The sequence below is a fragment of the Rhinolophus sinicus genome, chromosome X, assembly GCF_036562045.2.
Source record: "Rhinolophus sinicus isolate RSC01 chromosome X, ASM3656204v1, whole genome shotgun sequence".
Lineage (NCBI taxonomy): Eukaryota > Metazoa > Chordata > Mammalia > Chiroptera > Rhinolophidae > Rhinolophus > Rhinolophus sinicus.
The window spans coordinates 9,721,434-9,734,352 of NC_133768.1; positions in this window are offsets into that span (position 1 = coordinate 9,721,434).

The following is a 12,919-nucleotide window of genomic DNA, read 5'->3' on the forward strand; positions in this document are numbered from 1 at the left end:
TTTTCTCCCTACCCTTTCCAAAACTTGTCTCTTCTCTTTCTGATAATAGCCATTCTGACAGGTCTGAGGTAGTATCTCATTGTGGTTTTGATTTGCATCTCTCTGATGATTAGTAATGTTCAGCATTGTTTCATATATTTCTTGGCCATTTGTATGTCTTTTTTTGGAAAATGTCTATTCGGTTTCTGTGCCCATTTTTTAATTGTTCTTTTTGGTTGTTTTGGGGTTTTTTTTGCTATTGAGCTGTATGAATTCCTTATATATTTTGGATATTAAGCCCTAATCAGTTATATGGTTTGCAAATGTTTTCTCCCATTCTGTAGGTTGCCTTTTCATTTTGTTGATAGTTTCCTTTGCTGTGCAGAAGCTTTTTAGTGTGATGTCATCCCACTTGTTGATTTTTTACTTTTTTGCCTGTGCTTTTGGTATCGTATCCAAAAATATCATTCCCAACACCAATATCAAGAAGCTTTTTCCCTGTTTTTTTCAAGGAGTTTTACTGCTGCAGGTCCGACATTTAAGTCTTTAATCCATGCAAACACACAGGAAGGAAACCCTGTCCCATCAATAACAAGGGTTGTAACCACAGAGATTCTTCGGCTGGGGGTAATACCAAGATATGCCAGAAGAGAGAATATATTTATCGTGAGACAGTCCCAGAGATTCAGAGATCAACTCCCTCACCTGTTATAGTGGTTCTTGATCTTGGTTGCTGTGGGGACAGAGTCCCAGAGAGCAGTTTCCAGGCTCTCGGCCTCATGTGGAAAGGTGCTGGCTCAGGTAGTAGATGGCCATCAGCTGTAATCAGATGGCCATCTGTGGCTGGGTGGCCATCAGCTGTTACCAGTTAGCCATTAGCCACTAATATAACTGCCGTGGCTACGCTAGAGGTTAGTTGGTTGGTTGGCAGAGAAACAGACGGTAGATCGCCGCTCCAGCTTCCTGTGTCTCCAATGCAGCCGCCAGCGAGAACATAGTGGTATGACTCCCCTATCTATGGCTCCGTTGAGTTCCTTTTTGGCCTCACCATGTCCTGCATACTTATGCAGGGAGCGGGACCAGAGACCCTGCATGACAGTTGTGCCTTGAAATTACCTGGGGAACTTTCAAAACCCCATGCCCGGACTCCACCCATGTAGATTCTGATTTAATTGGTTTGGGGTATAGGTTGCCTGCCTGGGCTTTTGGAAGTTCGTTAAAGCTCACAGGTGATTCCAATATGCAGGCAAAGTTGAGAACCACTGCTTTAGACCCATTATTCTATTGTAGGCGGTTCTCAGACTTGAGCATGCATCCGAGTCACTTGAGGGGCATGTTAAAACTGGGATTGCAGGTCCCACATCAGATTCTGATTCAGTAGGTCTGGAACTGGAGCCTGAGGATTTGCCTTTCTAACAAGCTGGCCCCCGGGGGTGCTGAGGCTGCTGGTCCCAGAACCACACTTTGAGAACTGCTCTACTGAGCTCCTGGGTTAAAATATTTGAGTCCTGACAGCTGCATTTTAAATAAGAACCAGATGATCCCCGTGCAAGTGATCTAAACACAAACCTTTGCAAAACCCTGCCCTAGACACAATATATGTCTGACGTTTGGTGCTGACTTGACACTCAGAGGCAGAGTCATCTTTGAGATGTCATCTCTTTTCTTTCCTTTTTCCTTTGTCCGCATTCAAGCAGACCTCAAGCTCTGTGCACATCGCCTCCAGGAACACGTGCCTGGGTGAGTTATTTGCATTTTGTCTTCTAAAGGCCTACTGGGATCAAAGGAGTGTTTGTGCAGGTAGCTATTCAAGGACAGCTGGATCTCCAGGAAGGGCAAAGAGAGAAGGCTGCTTCTCCACCGCTTTTGGGGAGAGAAGTGAAGAGGGAAGAGAGGGAAGAGGAAAGGAGGGCCGGGGAGGTCTGTTGGTTCTCAGAAAATTTATTTGGAAAATCACTAAGAAATGGATTGTGGATGCATGGGCACGTGCACACACCACCCTAGTGTGTCACTACATCAAACTCAGAAACTACACAACCCCTGGGAGGCAAGGATCCCAGCCCCCTGAAGGCCTGAGTGAAGCTTCGGGACAATCAGGTAAGATGAAAGCTCAGAGATCTGGAGGAAACTGAGTCATAGAAAACAAAGCTGTCTTTCTACATATTGCAATTGGTCGACTGAGAGTCACACCTGGTACATTAGATATATGTTCAGCTATTTGAACATTTTCCACCTGGCAGTATTTCTTCTGTAACCTGGTTTTGTTTTGTTTTCTCAAAATCTAACTTGGTAACTGGTTGTAGAATATACATTGGCAAGTCTGAACTTTATTTCACATCATTTATAATTTTATGAAATTGACCCTTCTCTAGCTCATTACTTAGTTAAAATTCTCTATTGCCAAATGCGAGAGCAAAAGCTTATTGTTTCATGGTGTTTGCGTTTTCTTAAATCTTTAACACTTTGAGACCTATAGGGCAAATTATGAGTAAAAAATGTTTTTATTTGGAAACATGAGTTGCCTTAACTAAAATTGCCCCAAAAGCAGGGATAAATATTTTATACATGTGTGTATTTTATTAACTTTTACAGCAATTTAAAATTGTATACTCATTTTATCCTACCGGTTATTATTGCACAATGAATGAATTGACCAGCCTGCCTATTCGGCATGTCTGAAATACTGGGCGGGGAGCGCCACCTGGTGGCAAGATGGATATTAACTCCTTTCCGTTGGCTGGATCTTCCAGAATTTCTGACCCTGACGGCGTTTCTGAAGTCCTTTGGGGTGCAGGTGCAAAAAGGAGAAAACAGAAACGGGTTTCTCCAACTCTAAAAGCACCATTTTGAGAGATATAGAGGTTGGGAGAAGAGGTTTAGATGGAAAGAGGACAGAAAGCACGTCGGGTGGGGGGGAGGGAAAAGGGACCCTTAGGATTGTGAGGAATCAAATAAGGACCTCTGGAGTCTCCCTCTTCCTGTCGAGTCCTTGGCCACAAACCTCACAGATTGTTCTGTGCTTTCAGAGTGCCCTTGTGGCTGAATTAAGTGGCTGTCCCCAAAATCTCCCCACACATTTTCTGCCTCTGGTATTGATTCCCCCAACTGATGCTCTCTCCCCCAGTACAGAACCTCACCTTGGACATCACAAAGAAATTGGAGGCGCCCCAACGTGCACTTCTTCAAACGCCCTCCCCTCAACATCAAAATATGTTTTATGTCACCATCCTCTGCACCGTCTCACAAAACAAGATTCTTTCTCCAAAGATCCTATCCACCAAAAAGCCTATCCTATTATGCAAGGAGAGGTGGCCCTCCCTTAGGTGTCCCTTCCCCTTTGAAAGTTAAAACCCCACCCAGCCCCGCTCCTGGGTCCCTTCCTTTCGCCTACTTGGGAAACATGCTTCATCAGATATACTCATACTCCATCTGTTGCATAACCACACTCTTCCACTCTGCTGGCATTTCTTCTCATCTGAACACTCTTCTTTTAAAGTTATTTTCCCTCGAAAGATATTTGTTGCAGCATTGTTTGTACTTTCCAAAAATTAGGATAAACCCAAATGTCAATCAACAGAAGATTCATTAAATAAAACATTATATTTATACAATATATACAGCATAGCCATTAAAAAAAGAATAAGACAGGATCCATGTCTAAAACAGAGCTCTAGGTTGAAAAAATAGTGCAGAATAGCACATATTGTGTGATCCCATTTTTGTCAAAGAATTCTGTTTGTAATCATGTGTCCCTATCTATATACATAAGAAAAATCTTGACTGTACACCAAACTGTTAATAATGGTTGTCTTTGAGGATATATATATATATATATATATATGCATATATGTATATGCACATATATATATATATATATATATATCCCTTAATTCTACCAACATCATACTGTGTCCCCCTTTCATTTTCACCAGCATTTATCAAATGATAAGTGCACAGGACCAAGCTGGATGAGTAACCCAGCCCTTGGACTCAAAAAGTTTATGGTCTGGTTGAAAATGTAAGATGGACCCACCAAAATACAACCCAGGGCAGAATGTGACAAGACCAGCAGAACTTTTGGTTTAATTTAGGCAAATTACTGAACCTTGGCAAGCCTGCTTCCTCCTCTGAAAACAGAGATTGTAACCACCAAAGATGAATGTGAAATGTGAACGGCTAGAGTTTTAAATGGGTGCCTGGCACAGAAGAGGTCAAATGTCACAAGAGGCATGGCAGGGCCTGGGGACTGGGAGAGCTCACATGTGCTGGGTGGGCTTCACAAAGTGGGTGCCAGTTGAGATGGGCAGGACGCCAACAGCTGTGTGCCAAATGCTCATGACTGAAAGGCACCCACAATTTGCAAAGGTGGGGTGAAGTGGGGACAAGTGGAGACCTCTCCAGAAAGCATGGAGAAGACCACAGAGCCGGGAACGACTTAGGGCATTTTCAAGGAGCAAAGGCCAGTCATGTCAACTGAATGGTAGGACTGAGGTCCAAGAATATTGAGAGGGAAAGTTGGAAAAATACTGAATCTAGACTGTGGGGAACTGGCATCCTAGTTGATGGGCCCATACTTAGGGTGGCTGTTGAGCTGAGATAATGGTAATCAGTGGACTCATTCAGGAAAGCGAGCCCCACGTTTTAGGGTTGGTGCTGAGTGGGGCACGAGCATATCTGATCTTATCCCCACTACTGTGTAACCCCATATAACCTGGCTTTTGATTCTACTATGCTGTCAAAACTGCTCTCTTGAGTGTCACCAATAACCTTCTCTTTGTCAAATTAAGTGACTTTTTATAGGTCCCCGTGATCCTCTCTGTTGTTGGAATATTGGATAGTGGTACAGCTCTGGAGCCAGAGTTACCTGACTGTTTTAACCTCTTTTTGCTTTAGATTCATCCCGTGAAAAATGATTATAACCATAGTCTTTCCGTTGTAGGTTCCTGGGAGAGGGAAATAAGTTAATAAGGGAAAATGCCTGGCACATAGTGAGCTAGCTCTACTTTAAGGGTCAGATGTGGCTACGCAACACTTCCTTTCTTCTCCTCCCACTCTCCTCCCTTCTCTCTCCATCCTTCCCTCCCTTTACTCCAAAAACATTTGCTGAGCTTCTACCTACAGCCACTGGGCTGGGTACAGGGGGATCAAATGCTAAAGTGCCTGCCCTCAGGGAGCCCCCAATCCAGAGTGGGGTACACACTAGTCACTTAATAAGTTCTAAGAGTTTTGAAAGAGGAAAGCAGAGGATGGCGTGGCTCTTGGGGAGCGCAGAGCAAGAGGCCCAACCCAGCCATGAGCGAGGCTGGGTCAGACTTGGCATCTCAGAGTTGATGAAATTCAAACTCTGTCCTGGAAGAATCGCAGAAAGTAGCCAAGTTTTGGCAGAACGGCGAGATGGGGGCAGTGTGAGCGTGTGCCCAGAGGTGTGCGTGAGTGGGACTTGGACGAGGAAATATAAGTGGCTTTTAAACACTGGAGTGCTGGGTCAGAAAGGTGACTTCAATTTTGAAGAGCTGGGAAGGGAGACAGAGCTCATCAGAAAGTATCTTGTTTGTAATCCTAAGAAAGTTAGACTTTATCCTGAAGGCAATGGGAAATCCTCTGAAGAACTTTTGTAAAGGTGGGGTGGCGGTAAGGTGTTGAGAGCTGCATTCTAGAAAAACCAGCTGCTTCCTCTTAATCTTCCCCATACTGTTCACTCCTGATTTGCCCCTTCCTAAGGTTACTCTCCTTTGACAGCTCTACTTCCATCACCCTTATTCAACAATGAATTTTCATGGAGCCCTTGCTGTAGGCAGGCCCTGTGCAGGGAACTAGGAATACAGTGGGGACCAGGACGGCCGTCTTCATTGTGCTCATTCATTGCTCTCTGAACGCTTCGTGAAGGTCCACACTTTCTGCCTTTGCTCCTGTTTGGAACGTGCTTTTCTTGTCCCTCTTTTGTTTTAAGCAAGAGCATTCATATTTTGTTTTACATCTATTTGCATATACACGCATATAGAGAGAATCTTAACCATTCTCAGTTTTACATAGTGTTGACGTAAGAATGTCCAAACCTGTAGAGAATTTTTATAAGAGTTTATTTGAGCCAAACTGATGACATGTGCCCTCAAATGCTCTGGAAAATAACTGTTTTGCAGCTTCTTTTATGCATTTGAACTCAAGGAGGGGATGTAAGGAAGATTACATGGAGGTGGGAGAAAGCAAGGTGGGAATCGGGTTACAGGATAGTTAACAAGATTTGTGCTCTCTTGAGGGATAACCCCCTTCCAGGGCTATTACAAAGCTGTGTTAACCTAGATACACAAAAACAATGGACAGGGCTGGCTTAAAACCTTTCACTAAAGAAATTCTAGTCCTCAGGCATGACTACCCACCATGACCTGTCTGGTTAGGAATTTATGATCAGATCACCCTGTGGTTACTTTCCATAGAACCCCTTTTTTATCCACAAAAGTCATTTGTTTTATTTTCAATATTTAAATAAACTTTTTATTTTAGAATAGTTATAGATATACAGAGAAGTTGCAAAGACAGAACAGTTCCTATATGCCCCTCACCAAGTTTCCCGTTATTAGCAACTTATATTACTATGATACATTTGTTACAATTAATAAACCAATATTGATACATTGTTATTAATTAAGCTCCATAATTTATTCAGTTTTTATTAGTTTTCCCTTAATTTTCAGAATATCAAATTACATTTAGTTATCATGTCTCCTTAGGTTCCTGTGAGCTGTGACAGTCACTCAGATTTTCCTTATTTTTGATGACCTTGATGGTTTTGAGAAGTATTGGTCAGGTATTTTTTACCGTGCCCCTCAATTTGTTGTGTGTTTTTTTCTGATGATTTTCTCATAACTAGACAGGGGTTATGGATTTTGAGGAAGAAGACCCACAGAGGTGAAGTGCCATTTTTGACACATCATACCAGGGGTACCTGTTATCAGCAAAATTATTTTTATATGTATCCATCAGTATGTATATTAAGCTAAATATGGGTTCATACTGATGCCTCCAACTCCAACCCAGTGTCACGTGGTTTATTCTAGCTTCCCCTCTTGTATAAGCTCTATTTTTTTTAACAAGCCCTGTTGTATCTTTTGAAGACTTTCTCTTCCATTCTGGTCTTTACCCACTGATAAGGATGGCTAATGTCTAAAGCTTTACGAGCTATAAAAAGATCTCCATCTGACTGCAGGCGCAATGGAACAATCACACAGGATGGTCTTGCTTCATCAACCAACTCGTTCAACTGTAACCCTTTCGTTCACACCGCCATGCATTGGTCCCCTCAACCTGACCTTGAAACCCTCCCAGTCTCTCAGCCAATATTCACTCTCTTCTCTGAAGCATTTTCCTCCATGATACTCTGGGGCTCAGAGAAAATCAGGACAGCTGTCTCAGGCCCTCTTTGCCTCAGTGCTCTACACTGCTCTCATGCCATTGTAGTGGGGAAAGTTCTAGACATTGCCTCTTCCCATGATTCCAGATGGAGTACGAGCAGGAGGTTCCCTCGACTCCTGATTACAAAAACTTCTCTGGGGGTTCTAAGTTTTCTCTGCCCCTGAATTTACCACAGCCCAACCCCCTGTCTGAGACCAAACTAGCATCTTGCTCTTTTGCATTCCTCTGTGACCAACTCATCCTCCAGGCCAGATAAGTTTAATCTTGTCCAGGGAAAGGAAATACTGTTTTGTGCATTGTTTCATATATTTCATACATTTAAAGCTGGGCTGCAGCTTTTGAAACTGCTCCCTTTTCTCCAGTTCTTCCAAGCCAACCCTTCCGTGAAGCAGTGACTGCCTCCTCGCCTACTTCCGGACGGGCGGAGGTCAGAACACATATATGTCAAGTGGGGGCACTCACATTGTTAAACACCTTACAATGCTTCTCTGCAGCACTAATCCCATTGGGTCTGGGAACATTTGGTGACTTGGAGCAGCAGGAATTAGTACATGCAGTCCTTTGCTGAAGAGATGATTACAATGAGATTTTAACAAAAGAGGTGAGGAGTAAGAACAAAAAGTTGATGGGAGCCAGAAAACCCACCCTCATCCTCTTCTCCAAATACTGATTGAATACTCGATACTGCTTGACTTTTCACTGTGGGCCTTTGTGAAGGGAGAAGTCCAAAGAACACCAGAGCGGAAGTACAGCAGTGAGAGTTCCGGTGCTCCTCTCTACCACTGTTGCACTCTTGACCTTGGCTTCAGTTCCCTCATCCATGAAACAATGGGGCCCTTACAGCTCTAAAGTGCGTGCTCTTTTGGTGGTGTCTTGGACCATTATTTAGGAGACACTGACTTCAGGCAACTTGCCCTTCCTGGAGACCCACAGGTTGGGCGCAGCTGAAGGGGAGTTGGCCATATGGCCACATGAGGCTATAATCCAGCCCTCCCTCTTACCTAGCTCTGTGCCCTGATTTAAGGTACTCAGCCCACAGGAAGAGTGGCTTTAGCTAACTTGTTTATCCAGAGGGCCACGATTTTCCAATGGTCACCGAGGCACTGTATAGACTAGCACATGAAGCTTTTGTTTGAAATGAGAAGTAATAGTACAAATGGAGAACTGGCTGTGGTTGGGGTTGAGCGGAATGGGGTAGGTGTGAGGCAGGATGAGTGCTGAGACTGAGGGTTCAGGAAGAGTGAGTTAAGGCACCCAGGAGTGAAGGGGGAAGAGAGAGTGAGGAAGGAGCCCCATGAGATTGATAATACCTGCTACCTGTGGCTGAGTCCTGCAGTCCATCTCACCTGTGTCTGCACTGACCAGGGAAGGGCAGCTTGCTGTCTTCTCAGGAGCTCTGCACATCAATTTAAAACCAGGATGGGCTAGCATCAGCTCTGGCATTATGTAAAGGAACCCTCTTGTGCATTTCTTTATCCAAATCATTTGCTTAAAAAAATGTTTCTTTTACATGACTCCTTCCACTTGAGCCTTTTCCATATTCAGTGTTGTTTTCTTGTTTTTGACAAACAACTGATTCCCAGCACCTGGTGTTGTCCTAGGTCTTGGAGCATCTTCAAGGCTCCATGGTATTTCCATACATGGCACTTTGCCACAGCCTTGATGTGGAGAAGCCATCTGCTGCACTATGAATGCTCTGGTGCTCATCGATGGCACAGGAAAGGGTGGCATTGCCCTGAGAGAGATTCTCCTGGCCTACTGTGGGCAACAGCCCAGAGACGTGTGAAGTCCACAACGACAAGAGTAGTAATAATAATACTAACTCTATTTGGTGAGTGCTTATTCTGTGCCACGAATTGTTCTAAGGGTTCCACACGTATGAACACATATAATCCTCAAAGCTTCCATAGGAGGATGAATCTGTTAGTATTCTCCCCATTTGAGAGGTGAAAAAACTGAGGTTCAGAGAGGTTTATCTACTTCAGCTGGTCGTTTGTGTGTCTGGAACATCCATGCTGCCTGGTTGGCTTGCCTGGCAGGAGGACTTAATGACAGATCATCTCCATTTTGAAATAAAGGTCTGTGTCAGTGTGGATGGCAAAGGGAAGAACAGGAAAGAGATACCCAAGAGCTTTGTGCCCTCGCAGGGCAGAGCAGGGCAAGGCGAGCAGACCTGGCCACTGAGGGCTAGTTTCTGGGCTCAGGCAGAGGGCTTGATCCTCTGGCCACTTTCCTTGGGGGATTAAACTTCTGGTTTGCAGTGATTTTCCTGCCCTGGTGTTGATTCTATTTTCATTTTTATCTTTTATGGTTACTGGTTGTATGGAAACAAGCTGGGAAGGCTCATTTGATTTGAATCACTGGCTCATTTTTATCAGTTTGCCTGGCGTGGGCACTAGACTGTTGGCAAGTATAACCCTAGCATAGCATGCGCCATGCTTTATGAAATCCCAATTAACTGGTGTCTAATTGGATGACACATTGTGTCCTGGAAGCCAGGGCGTGTGTGTTTGGCTTTTCTAGAAAGGCTGACCAGTGCTCGAGTCTGAAGGGGTCTTCCTCAGTACACTACTGGCAGTCATTTTTTACTTGTAATACAGAATTGTACACCTGAAATCTATGTAATTTTACTAACAATTGTCACCCCAATAAATTTAATAAAATAAAATTTAAAAAAATTTTTATTTCTGAGCAAATATTTCAAGGAAAACCAAGAAACTGGGTGGCAGCCAGATGAGGTCTTCAAGCTCAGTATCATGAATGATTTTGGTGAGCCCATGAAGCCACAGGCTATGTTCCCTGATGCCATGGCAATCCCCTCTCAAACCACACATCAGGCCTTGAATCGCTGGAGGGACCAGTGGTTAGAAGTCAAATTAGGAATGGCCACCCAAGCAGATGAGTTCTGAAAGGCATTCCTTCATAGGAAGGTTTTCCAAAGTCTATATGTTGTTACAGAGAAAGATTATGCAAGGGAGGGAGACCAAAGGCCTGAGGGAAAATAATAATAATAAACTGTGCATGCGTGTGTGTGTGTGTGTGTGTGTGTGTGTGTGTGTGTAAATGTCACCCCCTACCCCAGTTTGTGTTCCTCCAATTCAAGGAGTGTAAGGCAAGATGAAGCATATTCTATTCAATTCCAAACGATTCTTTTGGCCCAAGGTCAGCAAATGTTTTCTGTAAGGCAAAGAGGCAAATTGGGGATATTATGTAAATACCTACATAATAAGAGAGAAAAAAAAACAAATTGAACAATTATTTAATTGATAAAATTCAAAATATAATAATCGAGTGCAGTTTTGTGTAATATAGGCCTAATAATGAAAAGAATGGAATTCTTTGAGGGACGATAACATTTTGCCTAATTGGAGTTTAATGTTCTTCATCATCAGCTCAATTGCAAAATTTCTTCTGTGAAAGTTCTTCAACCATGGGTGAGACTTGGCCCACAGCCTATTGTTTGCTGACCTCTGCTCTTGGTTAAACCTCTGAGACCCTCTTCCTGAGAGCTTATAATCCAATTCACTTATCAGGCCAAATCAGGAAATTAATTTTTTCTGCCTTATGAATGCTAACGCAAATCTGTTCACTCACTCATTCATTCAGTGAATGTTTATGGAGCTTATACTATATGCCAGGCACTGGCTGAGGTGCAGGGACACCAAGGAGAAAGATGCCCTCTTTGCAGCCACAGCCTGGTGGGGAACCCACACTCACCTTGCTATGTGCTGTCTTGGAAATGTGTGGAACAAAGATGAAGCAATGCAAATGTTATTTAACTACATCTGTGAGTTATATAACAAAAGATGAATTTGGACAATCCTAAATGGAGTACACTTTTGTGGTAAAGTAAAAAAACAAAAAACAAAACAAAACAAAAAAACACCCTATAGCTGAATGGATAAGGAAACAAGACCCATACATATGCTGTATACAAGAGACACACCTCAGATCAAAAGACATACATAGACTGAAAGTAAAGGGATGGAAAAAGATTTCATGCAAATGGAAAGCAAAAAATCAAACAAACAAAAAAGGTGGGGTAAAAATACTTATCTCAGGCAAAATAGGTGTGTGTGTGTGTGTGATAAAATGTGTATACCTTTCAGGGTTTTTTTATTTGTTTGTTTTTTTTATCGTGGTTTTCCTTGATTTTTATCCTTACTGGGATAATGTTCATGCATTTCTACACTATTCTTAAGTAATTCTCAAGTCACAATAAAAACATATAGAAGACATTTTTATAAAAAGGAAACTCAAAACAAAATAATCAAATAATCTGAGTACTTTCTTCCATTCTCCTATCAACATGATATTGGAAGTCCTAGACACAGCAATCAGACAAGAAGAAAATAATAAAAGGCATCCAAATTGGAAAGGAAGAAGTAAAACTGTCATTATTTGCAGTGATACTATATGGAGAGAACCTCGAATACTCCACCAAAAAACTAGTAGAAATGTTAAATGAATTCAGTAAAGTAGAAGGATACAAAATTAATATTCAGAAGTTTGTTGCATTTTTATACACTAATAGCAAACTGTCAGAGAAATTAAGAAAACAATCCCATTTGTAATTGCATCAAAAAAATAAAATACCTAGGAATAAATTTAACCAAGGAGGTAAAAGACCTATACTCAGAAAATTGTAAAACATGGAAGAAAGAAATTGAAGAAGATACAAATAAATGGAAGCAGATACCATGCTCATGGATACGGGGAATTAACATTGTTAAAATATCCATACTACCCAAAGCAATCTACAGTTTCAGTGCAATCCCTATCAAAATACCAACGGCATTTTTCACAGAACCAGAACAAATCCTAAAATTTATATGAAACTATTTAAAAAAAAAAAAAAAAAAAACACCGAATAGCCATAGCAATCTTGAGAAAGAAGAACAAAGTTGGAGATATCACACTACCTGATATCAAACTATACTACAAGGCCATAGTAATAAAAATAGCATGGTACTGGCATAAGAATCGACACAGATCAATGGAACAGGATAGAGAGTCCAGAAATAAATTCATGCCTATATGGTCATTTGATCTATGACAAAGAGGCAAGAATATACAATGAGATAAAGATAGTCTATTCAATAAATGGTGCTGGGAAAACTGGACAGATACATGTAAAAAAGTGAAACTGGACCACCTTCTTACATTATATACAAGAGTAAGCTCAAAATGATTAAAGACTTAACTGTAAGATCAAAGCCATAAAACTTCTAGAAGAAAATATAAGCAGTAAGCTCTGTGACATGGCCCTTAGCAATATTTTTTTCTGATATATTTCCTTGGGCAAGGGAAACAAAAGAAAAAAATAAACAAATGGGACTACATCAAAATAAGAAATTTTTTCACAGGAAAGGAAATCATCAATAAAATGAAAAGACATCCTACTGAATGGGAAAAGATATTCACCAATGATATATCTAATCAGGGGTTAATATCCAAAATTTATAAAGAACTCATACAACTCAACACCAATCAATAAAAAACCAAGTGTTGACGAGAATGTGGAGAAAAG